This window comes from Pogona vitticeps, chromosome 1 (genome assembly GCF_051106095.1).
Source record: "Pogona vitticeps strain Pit_001003342236 chromosome 1, PviZW2.1, whole genome shotgun sequence".
In the NCBI taxonomy this organism is placed as follows: domain Eukaryota; kingdom Metazoa; phylum Chordata; class Lepidosauria; order Squamata; family Agamidae; genus Pogona; species Pogona vitticeps.
The window spans coordinates 53,307,465-53,326,669 of NC_135783.1; the positions used below are offsets into that span (position 1 = coordinate 53,307,465).

A 19,205-nucleotide genomic window follows, 5' to 3' on the forward strand; every position below is an offset into this window, starting at 1 on the left:
GGGGCAATCCAAGGGGAAGAAGACTGTGAAGCTACGCAGGCTAGGTAGTAGCACCTTCATCACGAACATCATGTGCACAACCATGTCTACGACAACCAGTGCCACTGTTCCTCCTCCGGTGGCCTTGCAGGCAGGCATGGAACCAAAGCTTCCAGAAGTGCCAAAAGAACTGCCACTCCTCTTCCTAGAGGAATCTGAGGAGTTACTGGTTTCCGACAGTCCCCAGTCCGATTTGGAACCAGTAACAGCAGGGCAGGCTTCACAACTGCCCCACCCTCATCCCCAGAGTCATCTCTTCCCTCCTCCCAGAGCAGTAGTACCCCTGGGACACAGAGTTCTTCCCAGGCCAGCAGTCAGTGGGTCCTTGTTTGTGCAAACATGGCAGAGGGGACATGTGGGATCATTTCACGGCACTCAGCGATGACCCATGGCTGGCATGCTGCAATACCTGCCTTGGGGTGGTCCAGAGGGGGTCAGACCCCTGGCATCTGTCCTCCACTGCCCTCTGCCAACAGCTGGAGAAGCACCGCCCAAGCTCCTGTCCAGGGAAGGCACTTCATCCATGCCGTCTGGGAGAGGGTAAAAAGCAGCTCCAGGGGAGGCAGGAGGAGGCGCTTCCTTTCAAAAAGGCAGCCATGGGTTTCTGGGGCCAGGAGCATGAGGCAGGCCACGCTCCACGAAGTGACACCCGTTGGGTCCGTCATGACCCTCAGCCAGCAGTTGAAGGGCAAGGCCCAGCAGGCAGCCACTTGTCACCAAGATGATCGCTCTGCTCGGACTTCCACTGTCCATTGTGGAATCCCAAGCCTTCCGTCGGTTGCTGCATTTTTTGCCCCCTGGTACAACCTCCCCTCACGGAGAACTCTCAGTTCTAAAGTGCTGCCCTCACTCTATGACTCTGTGAGGGAGGTGGTCCATGACCATTTTTTGTGGCTACAGGGGTGCAAGGTGCACTTCACAGCGGACCTGTGGAGCAGAGGCCAGCACTGCTACCTCTTGCTCACAGCCCAGTGGTGGCAGCCAGAGGACTTGAGGAGTGGCGGGGCATCAGTGACAGGGCCGCAGGGGGAGGCCCTTGTCCTGTCCTCAGGCTACAGGTCGTTCTGCTGCAGGCGCAGCACATGGAAGCTCAGGCAATGGGGAGGAACATCGCCTATGAGTTTCTGTCTGCACAGCAGGAGTGGGCACCGGAGGGGGAGGTGACCAGTGGCCACATGGTCACAGATGCTGGGCGGAACGTGTTTGGCGGGCTTTGAGGGCATCATATGTATGGTGCACAAATTACACCTTCTGGTGCACAATGCCCTTGGCCTGGGCAGCTACGTCAAGCCATTTCTCCTGCAACCTGAAAGCTGCCTGCCGGCTGTGTGATAAGCAGGAGGAATTGGGTCAGGAGACCCACGTTCTCCTGACAGACCTGCCCACCAGGTGGAACTCCACCTATACCATGGTGTCCCACCTGGTGGAGCAGAAGGCCATTTTGGAGGACATCATGTCCTCCATGCCCATTCTGCCTGGAGGAAGAGAGGTGGGTATCAGTGCCACAGATTGGCTGGCCCTCTCCCAGATGGTGGAGGTGCTCAAGCCCTTCCTGGAAACCACGGGCATCTTGTGTGGTTATATGGCAAGCCTGGGGCAGGTCATCCCCCTGATTCATGCCCTTGATCGGTCCCTGGAGACTGCTGTGGCACCAGGATCCTTCCTCCTTCCAGAGACCAGGGTTTTGGTGAAGAGTTTCAGGCAGGCGTGCAGAAGCAACTCCACCCTATCTACAGTGACAGAGCTTACCAGATGGCCTGCCTGTGTGATCCTCGAATCAAGGGGGGGCTTGGCAGCATGCAACTCAGACTTCGAGGAGTGGAGAATGGAACTCTTCAATGAGGGCCACAGGGCGTTGGAGGCACAACGCTTGCATGGGGTGACAGGAATGTCAGATTCATCCCCATCTCTACTTGTGATACATTAAAAGCTAACAAATTTGCATTATTGCCGCATTTCTCCCAACAAGGCACCGAAAGCAGCTCATAATTCTATGTGTGCCTACTGGGCAAGTAAATCCTATGGAATTTAGTGGAATTTACTGCCAGATAGTTACTTATAGGATTGCAGACCTACTCTGGTGTAGCAAATAAGCTTGGAGTATTAGTATTTCTGGAAGCAAAAATAATGAAACAGAGGCTGCTACTTTGAGCACATTATGAGAAGATAGAATTCTCTGGGAAAGACATTGATGCTGAGAAAAGTTGAAGGTAGTGGAAAAAGTGGAAGGCCAAATATAAGATGGACTGACTCCCTAAAGAAAGCTGCAGGCTTTGTTTACAAGAGGGCATTATGGAGATCTCTCATCTATAGGGTTTCCCTAAGTCGGAGGCGGTTTGACAGCACATTACAATTATGGGTGGTGTCAGTTACCTAACATTGCTAAGTAGCACCAAGGAGGGGGCAGGAAGCCATAACTCACTTCAAATGTGCATGGCAACATTAGACTTTAAGGAGCTCTGTCTCAATAATCTTACATTGGAGTCTCCCACTGAAAATTCTGAAAGCTACCCTCCTGCAAATGAATGTGAAAGAAAATATTCTAAGACTGCTTTTGCAAGATCCCCAAATACACTGGCAATACTCCGACTCTGATGTGGTTTCAGACCCAATTCTATGGTCTAGCTCAGTGATGGTGAAATTTTGAGCCCGAGTGCCCAAACTGCAACACCAAATCAACTTATTTATTTCAAGGTGCCAACCCTGCAATTAAAACCTGAATAATGAGGTTTTAGTTTAGAAAAAACAACTGCTCCTGCACTGCAAGGGTTAAATGCTTGTTTGTTTTTTCCTATGGGCAGTATTAACAAAGAAATACTTACCAGTTCTCCAGTCCACCATTGGGCTGGACTGCTAATGGTCACCATTGCACCCCTCTGCTGAAACAATGCACCAGCAGAGGGGAGTGCCAAAATCTGGGATCGGAAGATGGGTAAGTATTTCTTGATGGTGACTTATGGCTTGTGCGCCTACAGAGAGGGCTCTGTGTGCCAGCTGTGGCACGCGTGCCATAGGTTCGCCATCCCTGGTCTAGCTTATTATTTCTGAAGCCTTTAATAGCCTGTATTTCCTTAGAACACCACTTTTAATGTCCTTTTTAAAGCCATGTTCTGAGAAAATATTCATTTAAGAGGTTAAGTTGCCCATGATAAGGAAGAGGGCTTGGTGATGATCCTACTTCTTTGAAAAAAATTCTCCTCCTTTTCAAAGTAATTCTAAGTTGATTTTCTTTCCCGGGATTTGGGTGTCCCTCTCTGAAGCCGATTAACTTTGAAAGACGTTTAAGTAAATGGGGTGGGGGTGGAGGAGGAAAAATCCGATTTTGCAGCTTTTAGGTGTTGAAGGTACATGGCTATACTGTGTGTTTATTTAATTCGTTTTAAGTTGCAGAACAAGCTGATTTGATTGTTGCTTGAATTACGTTGAGCAATTGGAAAGGGCAAAGCATTAATGTTTTAAGGAAATAAAGGTAGTGTGTGTTGAATTCGGATGTGGGCGGCCAGATTCAAATCCCTACTCATCTGTGAAGCAATCCTGGTGTCCTTGAGGAAGTCACTATCACTCAGGCTGATGTGAGAGTAATGCAAATAAATACAAATGTAATAAGAAAATAAAGCTCTTATACTGTATAGTGGAGCATCTCAGCTGCCCAAGGATGGTCAGGAATAACAATAATTCGTCCACACATTTTGACGTTCCCCCACCCCTGCATGTGAGGATGTTTGGATTAAGATTTGTTTTCTGGTTTTCACTCCTTTCTGTCAGTGCTACAATGACATTTATTCATTTTTTCCCTCACTTTGCAAGCTGTACACATCCTCTCCACTCCCCCGCCCTCCAAATGAAAGCTGAAATCCTTTCTTAATGACAAGTTGGCCTTGAGAGGAAAGCAAAATCTAATCATGAGTGCTGCGGCAGCATCTGGAATTTGACAGCTTGAGGAGCCCTTTTTAATTTTTCCTCGCAATCATCCCTTCCTCACCAAAATACAAGCAAGCTGAGGAACTTAAGAAATGTGAAACAATCTACAGAAATATGTATTAATTTACTTCCTTATTAGTATATTTCTAGCCTGTCCTGTACTAGTAGATTTTAAAGTACAATCTATAAAATCAGATTAAAAGAAGTTCATAACATATAAGCACTGTCAAATAGTTAAAACATGATAAAGCACTTTAACACAGTTGAATAATCAAAACAGATTGAAGGATTACACACACCAAGCCATAAACTAATTACCAAATACATGGGTGAACAGGATTTATTTTAGTGATGACAGGATGGAAGTATGGGTGCCATTTAAGCTTTTAAATAGCCGCCTAGAGTGGTCCTATTGACTAGATAGGCGGGGTACAAATAGAATAAATAAATAAAAATAAATAAAGCAGAGCTATACAACTGAGAAAACTCTCCTCTGCATTCCTATATTATGTACAATACTGCTTGCTCTATGGGGGTTGAATATCCGGGCAGGTTCTCCTCCCTCCACCTCAAGACTGTAATGAATAGACAGGTATACTATATATGGGGAGAGACAGTACCTCAAATGTCTAGATGTCTAGCCCAAAACCATTTAGGACTTTAAAAGTCCTTGTGAGCATCTTGAACTCAGACTAAAAGTACATTGCCACCTCATGCAGTTCTTTCCAAACTAGTGTCATGCATTCTGAAAGGTGTATATTAGATTTGTTGCAGCATTCATGTTGTGTTTAAAGGACATCTCCATGTAGAGTGCATTGCAGTACTCTAAATGGAAATTACCAATGTGTGAACTATGGTGGACAGATTGTAGTTAGAAATGGCTTAGCTAGCCCCAGTCAGTCTAAGACACTGTCTGAGAAAGTGAACTTCTCTACAAAAGCTCAGATTAAAGAAAAACATTTTTGCCTTCTTTACTTTTAATTTTTCTTTTGTTTTTGCCTGATAAATCCATGTAATCTTCGAAAGATAGAGACGGGTGCACCTGCTCCTTCAGGGAAGTGCAATCCTATGAAAACCTTTGCCTACCCTACCCTGATCTCAGACATGGGAACAACCAAACCACAGAGACTCCCACCTTCTTGGGCTTCAGCTTTAGTTTATTGATCCTCAGGCAGCTGTTTGCAGCATCAAGGTACTGGTCTGCCTCCTACATAGCATCACCTGACTCCACCGAGGTAGTATTGAGGACACTAAACTCCAAAACTCACCTGTTGGTGTTATAGAGATGTTAATGAGAATGGGGAACAGGATAGAATCCTGTGTTGCCCTATCTCGTAATAGCCATGAGGCTTAAAACAAAAAACACAGTACTATTCTTTATAACCGACAATAGCTTTGTAGGTAGGAATGGAACTGCTATGACACAGTACCTCCCATCTCCTCCTACAAACCCATTCCAGTAAGATACCGCAGTCAAAAGCTGTTGACAAATCCAGGAGAATCAACACGAAAGGTTTCCCTCTTCTCTCTCCTGAAACAGGTGGCCGATTCTGTTTTAGTCCCAAATCGCAAACTAAGGTAGACTGAAACAGGTTGAAGTATTTAAGTTTCCTCCAGGACTGTTTAAAGCGGCCCAACCGCTGTACTCTCAAGCACCTCAACTAGAAAAGGGATGTTTGGGTTGAGAATGGAACTCAACCCATAGTTGGCTACTATGACATATTTGCTAACCAGTTTGAGGATAAAATTTTTACATACACTTGGGGCAATAGTTTTCATCTGCCTCTGGACTTAAGGAAGTCCTTTATAATAAATGGTGCATGTACCAATCCCGACACAATGAAGCATTTACCATCCACAGAACCACCCACCCAATACAATTCTGCTGTTCTTATCAGCCAAAGTGGGAAAAGATCGAGCTGATATGTCGGAAGTCAAATTCAAGTGTCTTGTCTGCAACATCAGGCTGCAATGAATGAATTTGATCCCAGGAAACCTAACTGGTAGTGCTTTGGACTCTACCCCAGAGACTACCAAGACTGGAGTATCCATACTCAAATGAATAAGGGTTCCCACATAATTTATTATTTTATTTATTTTATTTTTTGAAAATATTTCTATCCCACCTTTCTCCCCCAAGGATCCAAGGTGGCTGTTATAAATAATTTGGCCTGGGGGAGGAAGGAGTCTTCCCTTTATTTGGGTCCCTTGTTGGGAGAAATGTGGCTTCTTCTTCTTCTTCTTCTTCTTCTTCTTCTTCTTCTTCTTCTTCTTCTTCTTCTTCTTCTTCTTATTATTATTATTATTATTATCATCATCATCATCATCATCATCATCATCAACAACAACAACAACAACAACAACAACAACAACAACCACCACCATCATCATCATCATCATCATCATCATCATCATCATCATCATCATCATCATGACATTAGCATTGGCAGCCAGTAAGTGTGGAACTTTGCCCAGCCTATGTGAGCACATGTAATAATAAGCAAGAAACCATGATTATGGATAAAATACCACTATCTAAGCCTTCATGGAGTAAAAAAACTACATGAGACATTTATATAGTCATAGTCACGTTGTGACTTATATTACCTGAACACTAACGGTTGACTTGACCTGTTTCACTGCCTGCAGATCTGCTCTGAATCCTAGGCCGTTACTGATTCCACAGCACTGTTATAAGTGTGTGTGTGAGAGAGTGAGGGAGTGATTGTATCAATAGCCGTTTCCATCTTGCCAACAGAGTTCTTTTGGATAATAAGGGTAATGTTATGTCTTCCCCTCTTTTCCACCCTATAGTGAAGAAGGGAATCGTAAGCCGGGTCTGAGTACCTTATACCATGAAAACATTGGAAATGGTTGCTATAAGCTGGAAGTGATTTGATGGCATGTCATAATACAGTAATAATTATTAGAGTGAAAGAGTGTAAGGAAAGGTGCATATATCTACAGTAAAATATCTATACTTAGGTGAGCAACACAGCTCATTTTTGAAGTCTCCAAGGATCCTTAAGACATCTCCCCCAATTTTTAAAAAAGCAAACAAACACCATTAAAATTGTCATTGTCTTCTCCCAAAAGTGTCTAGAAGCAGCAGTTTTCAAGGTATAGGGGTGAGAGAGTTCATTCTAATGTGCCAAACCCCAAATGTAAAACTCCTGTATGTTTCTGTCCAAGTATTTCCTGTTTACTTATTCAAGTTAAAATGGCCATTTTGGGTCACAGATCCTGGCCACAAGTCCTGTGAATTTGCACATCCCAGCTCTGCACTAATCCTCAGAGTTCCTCATACTGGTCCATACTTTGATTAAGTCAACTGAGAGAGGGAGACACACAAAGCAATATGTAAACTTTCAGTGTCACGGGACTTCTTCATTAGTACCAGAGCTTTTCATTTGTCCAGGTATTTTAGGGTTATTTGTTCTGTCTTTTAAGCTTTTAAAAGGGAACAGTAAGGATCTTTTGGATAATCGTTGTATGTTATTTTAATTTTGAGAAAGCCACCTAATAAGACTTTTAATTTGAAAGGATATAGATTGTATCTGACCACATTCTTCCACCAGCTTTTGAAAGACTTTATGCAACTGATTTGCAAGGTATGTTAGCAGTGTGCAGAAGTAAGGATGGGCAAGGAAAAGACATACAATGGTGCCTCGCTTAACGATTTTAATTGGTTCCAACAAATTCATGGCTATGGGAAAACATCGCTAAGCGAAGCGCGTTTTCCCATAGAGATGCATTGCAAACTGCATAATCCGTTCCAATGGGAATGGATTACCGTCCTTAAGCGAAAATTGCCATAGGAAACATCGCTAAGCTAAACGCAGTTCCCCCATTGGAATGCATTGAAACCTTTTCAATGCATTTCAATGGGGGAGAAAAAAAATCACCAAAAATTCAGAGTCAGAACAAAGCCAGATTTGGTTAACAAAGGGTTTATTAAGTGCACTAACGATTTCAAGCACTCTAAACCCTTTTTAAACAATTTAACACATTTTAAAAATAGTGAAAACGGAGCTGTCAAAAACATCGCTAAGCGAAACAGGGGGACCTAAACTGTCATCGCTAAGCAAAGCAAGGTCCTGAACATCGCTATGCAAAATTTCCCCATTGGAAACATCGCTAAACGGAGTGCAAGATCTCTCCAAAAACCTCATCGCTAAGCGAATACATCGTTAAACGAGGCAATCGCTAAGCGAGGCACCACTGTATCTGTAATATTGACCCAAAAACCCTGAGTACAGCGGTGCCTCGACTTACGACCATTCCTACTTATGACCAATTTGACTTACAAACAGCTCCGACTGCAAAATTTGGCTTCTACTTGTGACAAGAGCGTCCACTTATGAACAGAAAAAAGCAGGGGAGAGAGGCAGGAAATTCAAATTGCTAACTGTAGGTGGCAATAAGGCTGCTTCTTTGTAGCTCTTTTGCCCAGCGGTGTGCATTGTTGGAGGCTTGGGACTGCCTCTTTCTGCTTCTGAGTGAGCGTGTGTGTGTGTGTTTGCAGGGAGGCTTCAGGCTGCCTTGTAAGGTAAAGTGCTGTTTTCTGCTTTTAAAAACTGTTCTGGGTGTTGTTCTGGGTTTTTTTGGCTCTTTGGCCGTGTTCTGAAGGTTGTTCTTCCTAACGTTTTGCCAGTCGCTGTGGCCGTCATCTTCAGAGGACAGCAACCTGTGCTCTGGTGTAGTTGGCTTGGGAGTGCTGGGTGTTTTTACAGCATGGTTTTGAGCTGGGGGGGTTTATGTTTCTGTGCTGTGATGGGTCTTGGGGTTTTTCGATACCGGAACATAATTAAACTAGATTTTAGTATAACAGCAGAGAAAACACAGGCCTCACAGCAACTAGGCCCAGGACATTCACACATAGCTCAGGCAAATAGAGAAACAATCACAGATAGTATACGATTTTCCTTTAGTTACTTTTCCCTGCACACCCCTTCACCTTTGATTTCCTTTAGTTATTCTTCCCTGTAACCCCCTTCACCTTTGATCTAGCAGATGGCTAGCTAAGAAATGTGGCCAAGGAGGAACCAGGCGATAATAGTCGGAACATCACCAGAAGGGGAACCAGAGAGTGAAGGCCATATATCAGGGCCCAGGAAAGAAACACATACCAAAAGATAAGATTCTTTTCCCCAGACATTTAGACGCTTCCTGAGCATAAGCAAAAGACACATAAGCACATGATCTGCATATCTATAGGGAACCAATAGATCTGCGTAATTGATATGACTACCGAATGAGGGACTGGATCCAAAGTTGGGACACAAATCACCAATAGAATTGTAAAATTTTTATGACTCTTTGTTTGTATCATTATAAAACATGTGTACACTGTATTTTTGGTGTCTTCTCTGCTTTTAAGAGAAGTCCCAGCTGACCTTTTCTTTGCTGCTATTCAAATAAAATTGAGTCTTTGGTTCAGCTGATGCATCTACACCTGATTCCTTGCCAGAGAATCTTATAATCCAGATTTGGCCAGTAACAATTTGTTTGTTTTTTTGGGTTTCCCCCCAATTTCCGATGGTTTTTTTTTTTTTTTGCTGCTTTTTGGAGTGTTTTTCCCCCATTTCCGATGGGTCTTGCTTTACTTTACTTTACTTTTATTAAACTTATACCCCGCCCTCTTAGACAAAGTCTACTCTGGGCGGCTTACATGAATAATAAAACACAGTAATATAACGTACATAATAAAAACCTACTAACTAATATCTATATACATTGTCAAGATGGGATAGTTAAAAAACAGAAAACCTGTTAATTGACTGGAGGGAAGGCCCGCCTAAAGAGCCCAGTTTTTAAATGGCTTTTAAAAACGCCCAGTGAGGGAGCCAGACGGATTTCCGTTGGGAGGGTATTCCATAGCTGAGGGGCCGCTGCCGAGAAGGCCTGGCTTCTTGTTCTTTCCTTCTGGGCCTCTCTTGGTGTAAGGCCCCTCAGCTGTCCCTGCTGGCTTTGTCAAGTGATTCGGGTAGACCTGGGTGGGAGAAGGCGATCTGCTAGGTATCAAGGTCCCAAACCATTTAGGGCTTTATAAGTCATCATTAATACTTTGAAATCAATGAGGAAACAAATTGACAACCAGTGCAAAGCAGCCAGGGTGGGGGAGATATGCTGATATTTTCTCACCCCACTAAGAAGCCTGGCTGCCGCATTTTGCACCATTTGAAGTTTCCGCATCAATCTCAAAGGCAGCCTCATGTACAATGGTCTAACCTCGAGATTACAAGCTCATGGACAAGAGTAGTGAGCCCCCCCGTCAAGATATGGTTCCCCCCATTTCTGATGGATCTTGGGAGGTTTGGTTGCTTTTGGGTCCCCCCCATTTCTGATCTGTCTTGGGGGGTTTGTTTGTTTTTTTGGCTTTTTCCTCCCCCCATTTCCGATGGGTCTTGGGGGGGTTGGTTGCTTTTGGAGTTTCTCCCCCCATTTCCGATGGGTCCTGCATGCTTTCCTTGTTTTTTCCTTTGTTTTCTTTGTATTTCTGACCTCCCCCCTTTGTTCTCTGTGCATTTCCGATCTGCTCTGTTTGTTTTCTGTGCATTTCCAGTGGGTCTTGCACGCTTGATTGCTTTTGTTCCCCCCTTCAGCCGGAAGGCATTAATCGCATTTCCAATGAGTTTTGCAGTGATTTTTTTGGGTGATTTTTCTTTGGCCGGAACGGATTAATTGCATTTCAGTGCATTACTATGGGAAATGGTGCTTCGACTTATGACCATTTCGAGTTACATCCATCTTCTGGAACGGATTATGGTCATAAGTCGAGGCACCACTGTATATGAATGCATGACTTAGTAAAGAAACTTGCAGAAAACACTAAGGGAACATATCTGTCTTTCCATATTAATGGCCAAGATGCAAAGCATCACATGTGGTTCCTCCATACAACTGATAGGCCATTCTGTATTCCCCAAAAAGCCCAACACAGTTTGGGAGCTCTCTGCCACAGTGCCCTACAAAATACAAGGAGTTACTGCTAGAAGATGGGAGAGAACCATTTTATCCTCCCATATTTATGTGCATTGACAGTCCTTGAGGAGAACTTATTGGCATACGGGGAATACTCCTCTTTTGGGTTGTTTGTGACAGTTCAGTTCAAGGAATTAAGAAGCTTGCTGCCAATACTGTGAAACATGTTCCATACACCTTTTAGCTACTGGGTATCTATCTTATTTGTTTAAAAGGATACCGAAGTCCCAAAGTTCTGTGAGGCGTGGTAAACTTGCACTGAAAATAAATTCTACTAAAACCACTTTGTGGTTTATTTAGCATAGCTCTTAGAAATGGGAGACCTCTTGTTTTGGTTTTCAGTAGATCAGCAGAGACCAGAAGATTGTTATAATATGATGACTTTGTTAGCTAAATGGGTTTATTAAGTCTCCATAGATAAGAGATCTTTGCAGCTGTCACAATGGATATTTTCATTTTATCACGCTGAAATATCAGAACTGATTTAGATTTAAAATTAGATCTGCTGCACAAACATGTGATGTTAATTAGCTCATTGAAATGATATTCTAAAAATAAAATACTACTTGAAAAATATTGCTGCAACTGATCTTATTAATAATAATTGGGTATTTAAAATACTGCTATATATGTTTATTAATATTTTCCTCTAGTTACAATCCTTAATTAATTCCATATAGATCCCATAATAATAACATAAGAAGAGTCATCCTGGATTAAACCAAGGGCTTATATTGTCCAGCTTTCTGTTCTCTGGGAGGCACAAGTCAGACACCAGGGATGTGAATCTTGGAGACATTCTTGGTTTCTCTCCAAAAGTGGCTGCAAGATTCACATCCCTTTTTAATGGCTACAAATGCACAAATCTCTCTCTCTCTCTAGATATATCTTAATTAACCACACCAGAATGAGTGTCTCACACTGGCTGAGGCTAATTAATCAGGAAATGCACTCTGCCAAAGAGTTGCATTACTCCCAAGGTGATCCAGAGCTGGCAACGAGTGTCCATGCGTGGATTAGTGGTACAGGAAGATTCCTGTGTTGATTAGATTTGGTCTAAAGGAGGCATCGTTAACAATGGTGAAAATGTTTTTTCTTCTTCTTTTAAAAAATAAGTAGACACCTGGAAGATGCATTTTTTTTTGTCTGTTTTATGAATGGTCTTCCTCATGATCAAGTTGCTGTTTTGGGTTTTTTTGGCTGCTTCAACTCATTTGTTAAAAATAAACTATGAAGCCCACACGTTTTACCCTGTCAGTGTTTTCAGTATGGTCTTTGTATGCACTTTTGCCACTCCTATTCTTGGCTGCTCTCAATCCCCTGCTGAAATCTCATTGCCATGGATCTCATGAGTTTTCCAGAAATGACATCAGTTTGCTCATTGACCCAGAATACAGCCTTTTCTGAGCCTTCTACACTTGAGTAGCCCCAGTTGATTTCTTGTATTTCAGCTTCCTCTTCAAAATAATTCATCAAGAACATGTATCTTTTGTTCCTTGTTCTATTTTCTGGAGGTTCTTCCTTTACTAGATACAGTATAGTCTCCTTCATCACTTTTACTTTCTTTTTTACCCAGTGTGAGCGTGGGGAAGAGGCAGGCAGAGTGTGAATGCTTAGAGCAGCCATTCTCACCCTTTTGGGCCCAGCCATAAACACAATATGAAAGAAATATACAGTGGTGTCTCACTTGACGAGGATAATTCGTTCTGTTGAAATCGCTGTTAAGCGAAATCCTCGGCAAGCGAAACAAAAAAGCCCATTGAAATGCATTGAAAACCAGTTCAATGCATTCCAATGGGCTAAATACCTCAGCGTCCAGCGAAGATCCTCCATAGGGCGGCCATTTTCGGTGCCTGTAAAGCAAGGAATCCATCCTAAAACACAGTGGGGAGCCATTTTGCACAGTGGGCAGCCATTTTAGAGCTGCAGATCAGCTGTTTTAAAATCATTGTCTAGCGAAAAATCTGTTCCCAAAGCAGGGAACCGTTCATTGTTAAGCAATTTTTCCCTATCAAAACATCGTTTTGTGATCGCAAAAGCGATCACAAAAACTTCATTGTCAAGCGGTTTCGTCGTTTAACAAGGTAATTGTTAAGTGAGGCACCACTGTAGACCTAATGAGGATGATATAAGGCGCATAATAAACCTTACAAAGTGGCATGTGAAGAATTGTTTCCAGTCAGTGGCCCTCTTCACATGTGCCAGGCCCGCTCAGGAGGCAGTATTGCCCCATTGAGAATGGCTGGCTTGGAGAGAGATTTTGGTTCTATTTATTGGAATTTTTGTTTAGTCAGAAACACAGTCACTTACTGTGAAGGGGGAGGATAGTGGCCAGGATCCCTTCCTGGTTTCCCTTGTCTAACTTCACTTGCAGTGAGGACTAACCATGCTGTTTGAAACAATCCAGTTGGTAAGAGAACGAGGAAGTATAGTAGCTATCATGCAACAGACAAAAATCTGTACCTGTAAGCGGGAGTGAGGGACAAGAAGGTGAGAAACGTAGCCACCCCGGTGCCTCCACTGGTCCTTTTTTTTTTTTTTTTTTTTTTTTGCAAAAGCAATCCAGCACAAAGTGAAACACTCTGTTTTACTCATCAAAGACTGCAGTTCTTCTCTTTCTCTAAAATTTCTTGCTCTTCCTTCTCTCCCTGGTCCTCTCATAAGCCATAAGGTCCTAGATTTGCTTAGCTTTCATTCTGTGAGCCCTCCAGCCCCTTCTGTCTGGCATGTGCAACACTACACACAGCTACAGCCTTGCTTGCTAAGTTCTATAGTCCTCAGTTTAAAGGCTGGATGTAGTTTAGAGCCAGCTTCTCCATTTTGAGCATACATATCTTTGGTGCTCATTCATCCTTCTGTCTTCTATGGTGAACATGCATAGGATGGAACTGTATGCCTGTTTCAAATGCTAATTCTACAAAAGAGATAATTCTGCAAATTTTTGGTGCCTCGCTGATAATTAAACATTCCCCTGGTAACAGAATTGATGTGAATGTGAGTAACTTGGCCAAATCTGGTAAGACAAGCTGCCACCAAGGTTAAAAGACCCCTTGAATATTTGTCTCTCATGATGCAGAAGTTTATACACATTTCTGTCAAGGATACTCATTAAGAGTAAAAACCACATGGTACAGAGATACAGAACTTTAGGGATTATGTATGCATGCTCCCCACATATAACATCTCTATAAATTCATGCAACAGTAGATCAGGTAAAAGACTAAGACAAATTCTTCTCTTTGAATGCTAATTTCTAGGATGCAAGAAATATTTTCTCACAAAAGTGTTTGAAGTTGTGTCCACCTTCCACAATTTTGATCACTTTAGATATTGCTGTCTATAGCTCCTATCTTCCTTGGTCATCATGAACAATGTCAGGGATGATGGATGTTGTAGGCAATGGTCAGAGGTGATAGGAGCTTTATGTTTTCTGAGGAAGGCAGTTCTGAGGAGTACAGTTCAGAAAGGACTTTGACATGTGTAGTTTTCCCCTCCATGTTTAAATCAAGTCATACGTTGATTAGGAAAAAAAATACTCATAAAGATAGATGGGAGAGCAGACTTTTTGCACAGTGTATGTAGTAAATTTGGATGTTTTTGCTCGGCTTGAGCTTTAGATTTTCCTATGAATAAAGGAATGCAATTAATATTAAGCATGATTTTGTTTTCTTATCACAGTGGCTGAAATCCCGTTGTGCAGTTCTGCAAAAGGTATAACTTTTAGAAGTGAATTACAGCAACTTAAGAAATCTCCATATATATTATCTATGACTCAAGTGTGCAATAGATAATGTTTACAGAAATTTGATAACTTATGTCAGTTTGCCTCTAAAAGTTTGCCTCTTATGTCTTTTGCATAATTGTGGAAGAGGACTTCAGCCTGTGCATCTTAGACGGTTAGACAGCTGATTTCTTAGCTTGAACATGGTGAGTACCAGGTAGAGTTTCCAAAAGACCTTCCATTAATGAAATTTCTGAATTTAATTTTATTGCTTCCTCGCCAAAGTCTCCGACTACTTTGAAACTGATCCTGAAGGTACAGTCAGAAGAAACAGCAAGTATAAATAGGCCTTACACAGCAAGTGTAAATTGGCATCTTTAAAAAGAGAGTTGCCTTAAATACAACATTGATTCCCTTTTTGAGATTTTATATGATTGTGTGTGTAATTCAGGAACTAGTTTATCCCATTGAGATTAGTGGCAAATAAACAAACTAATAAAAAAATTAACCATCTGTTTAAATGTCAGCCAAATAATGAAATGACAATGAAATAACAGACAGTTATGTCACAAGAAGCATGATATAACAATATGTGAGATTAGTTTTAGAACAGAAATATCACAATAGAGTGTATTAAGTGAGAAATTAACAGCACAATCCTATATATGCCTACTCTGAAGTAATCCCCATGGATTTCCATTGGGCTTACTTCTAGATGTGTGCATAGGCTTGCAGCTTGAGTTTCACAAGCTTAGGTAAGTGCCAGATGTGTGTTTAACTCTGCTGTGTGGGGTAACATTCAACAGCTTCTTAGCACCTTCTCAATGATGAACCTTCCAAATTTACTTCCAGACTCACAACTGGATCATCTGGGTGGGATGGAGTATTTTTGTAGATAGTTTATCACATAAACATGATGTAGAAATTAGAGGTGGTTTGGAGGTTTGTTGGTTTCTCAAAAGCTTTGAATGGTGTTGGTTATGTACAGACTCCATGAGTTCTATGGCACTGAGTGTGAAGAAAGAGAAATTGGGGCAACATGGAACAAGGGATCCATTTTGGAAAATCAGGCTTCTCTGTTAGTGCCTGGTCAGTGTCAGCCCAGTAACAATGAGGGGGTAACATCTGCAACTTATCTCTTGTGAGAGAAGCCTTCGGTGCCAGATTTGCTGGTTTCCTAGTACCACACTGAATGGGAGATTGTTTCAGCTGTGTGAAGGAGGGCAGAAAGTGCTCTGGTCTTCAGCATTCAAGGAAACGTGAAGTCTGATTGGCCAGCTATCTGGAAGTATCTAAAAAAGGGATGTATAATGTATAAAAAGAGGCTTAGAAATTACTTTTGTTGGTTTGGTTTACCTCTCAGGAGACACTGTGCCTTGCAGTGAGTGTATTGGTCCAAATGTCTAGTCCTGGGGGTCTTTGGACTCCCTAGAAGTACTGTCAGGTCTGGGAAGACTGGAGTGTTGGGTACCAGGCTAGTTCCATAGTCCTCACCACTAGAGATGGGCAGGAACCACTATTTTGTCATTCACACAAACAAGTGTTCAGTGTTTACCAGCCCTGCCTCTTCCAGAAGGCTCCCACTCAGACGCAGCGCCCAGAGGAGGTAGGTCAGGGAAGCCAGGGTGCTGCCTTTTGAGTGGCCGCCCGCCAGAGGACACAGGGCTCAGAACCACCAAACACCTGTTTGTTCAGTGTTTGGTGGTTCATGCCATCTCTGCTCACCATCACTGACTCTCCTGGGTTCACTTACCCTGGGATAAACAGGGTAGTGTCACTGAGTGGTTAGAGAGGGACTCCAGTAGTAGAGTACTGGCTGCTACTGAAACCAGTAGACCACTGCACTGAGTATCGTCTGTTTGGGGATGCAAAAATGGAAAGGACACTTACTTCAAGCTCAGTATGTGGGCTTCCTGGGGTCACCTTGTTGGTCTCTCTGTGAAGCAAGATCCTGAATTAGGTTAATATTTCATTTAATCTCACAAGACTCTACCTACTTTCTTTCTTAGTGCTTTTACTATTTTTTGATATTTGAAACACAATAAAAAGTCATACAATATAACTAAGCACACAGCAGAAAGTAATCGTTGTTCATTAAAGGTTCATGTACCTCACTCATCTTCCTTTGCCAATTGATTCTAGATAGGTTTGGAGCATTCCTGCTTTGATGGGTTCTTTTACCCCTTCCACTGATACTGTTTTTGTGCGTTCCTCAAAGGAAGCCTTGGCCTTGAGTTTGCAAGACCTGGGCAGGGCTGTTGATGGACCTTTTGGAGATCACTAAATCAAAGGTCACCAGACATTGGAAGCAACTTGACAGGACATAACATATACATAAAAAGCTTAAGAAAGCATGTGTGAGGAAGATGGTTGCACTATATAGTCTGGCCTATGGTGTGAGGTACCGTATTTTTCGCACCATAAGACACACTTTTCCCCACAAAACAGGGGGGTGGAAAGTCTGTGCGTCTTATGGAGCGAAGAAAACAGATTATATTTTCCAGTTTTCTTCTCCTAAAAAATTGGTGCGTCTTATGGAAAGGTGCATCTTATGGAGCAAAAAATACGGGTATATGGTGTTTCCAATCCTGTTGTCTGTAGGACCAGTTTCAGTGTCTGGAGAGAGCAGATCTTACATATACAGCTATGGATCCCCTTTCTCCAAACATTTGCAGTGTAAGTGCAGACTCTGAAGGTAGAAATGTGCTTGATATCAGGGGTTGGCCTACACAATACCACCCTACTCCATCCTCACATTTTTTCCAGCCCTTTCAGGAATGTCTGAATATGGCTAAAATCTTGTTCGTATTGAGTGATGAAAGACACCTGTCTTTTGTACAGCCCAAACTCACTTTTTAATATGTATCCCAGCCCTTTTAGGGAAACACTCTGTTCATCTCATGAAGTGGCTTCTGCATTTATACATTTATTATGCCAAGTTTTATTATGCTGTAAGCTGTGATAAGACCCTTTGCTTTTAAAATGCAATATATTTAGATAGCTAGTTTTTAGTTTTTATTGTTTTGACCACTTGGGTCATCCAGCTTCCACAAATTTAAAACATAAGGATGAATAAAAATATATACACAAGCTTGGTGCCAGCTGAACAACCACAATGCTAGCAAAATAAAAAGTCCAGATACATACATTCTGCAAAATGCTGAGTTAAAAACAAAATACAAGATGGCTGTACACATCATTTCAATTTTAAAAGCCAAGTATTTCAGGTGGGTCTTCAGATGAGGTTCCCAGTCCTCTGGGAACTTGATAATGTAGGACAATTTGAACCCTAAAAGCATTTCAACATTTATTTGAAAAAGTTTATAGTACTTAACGGTTGATCATAGGCATCCTGATCCAGTGTGTGCTGAACTTTGAGTTCTCTTCAGTAAGGGCTAGTTCCATTGAAGAGCAGCCACACAACATATTCTCCATCTTATCATGTAGGCCTCTTATTGTATCTGACTGGCTATGCATTTGAGAAAATATGCTCCACAGACAGGAGTTACTTCAGTTACCAATGAAAATTGTGAAACAGCAACACAAGCCTAGGGGGTTACTCTGTTGCTTGCCAGACTGTTTACTCCTGGTTTATCAGACTGTTTGTCAACCAGTAGTTCAGCATTATCAGACTGTTTATTTTTGTATTTTTGGCTCATTAGAGCTCATTTGCCTTGTTGTTTACTTTTGGTTTATTGGACTGTTTGTTGATTAGTAGTTTTGTACTGTCATATTGGCTGTTGAAAAGTTACTGTTTGGTTCCCGTGTAATTATTCCTTCTATTAATTTGGTTTGATAATACCACTCACATCATGAAAGTTCTAATCATGCTTATATTGATAATGTTTATCCTATTTAAATAGTCTTGTTTATAAACTGTGTTTGTGGATTTTATTATTTTCTTTTCTCCTGGTTCTTGTTTACTATACCTATTAGCTTGTGGGACCCCCCCCCCCACCTCTGTGTTTGTGTTTCAGCTTCTTTTAATGGACAGGGCATTTTAAATATGCATCTGTTGCAACATGCACAGTGACAGGAGATCCATGTGAGCAAAAGCTGATCTATTGAGCCCCTTATGTGTGTTTGGGTTTGTGCATGTGTACATGGACATGCAAAGGATTGCTTGTGCACAACAACTGTATGCTTTCTGAACAACAGCAAACAGACCTTCCTTACTTGGCCAACTGCAAAGCTGCATTATGAGCAGCCCAAGCAGTGTTTGAAACCAGAGCCAGAATTGCTTCTTGGGAGACAAGAACAATGCTCCCCAGATTGGTTTGTACTTAACATGTGTAGCTGAAATGTGATCAGATTTCTAAATGACAACAGAGTACCAATATTTTGCTAACATTAAAATAAGTAGAAGCCAAATTTTATTTCAGAAATCCTGTTAGCTTGTGTGTGTTTGTGTGCATGGACACACACAAACACGCAATTTAAATAGATATGAATAACATCTTTATTATTTATTAAGGTTTTCGTGGATTCGATGCTTCACAATCGTGGTAACATCTTGTTAGAAGCCTAGCTGTAATTATCT

General features: G+C 42.0%; 1 protein-coding gene across 3 annotated transcripts in view; it reads left to right on the forward strand.

The window, feature by feature from the left end:
* Positions 1-19,205, forward strand: part of SMYD3 (SET and MYND domain containing 3) — a 506,262-nt gene that overhangs the window by 176,015 nt on the left and 311,042 nt on the right. The gene's annotated exons all lie outside the window — the stretch shown is intronic.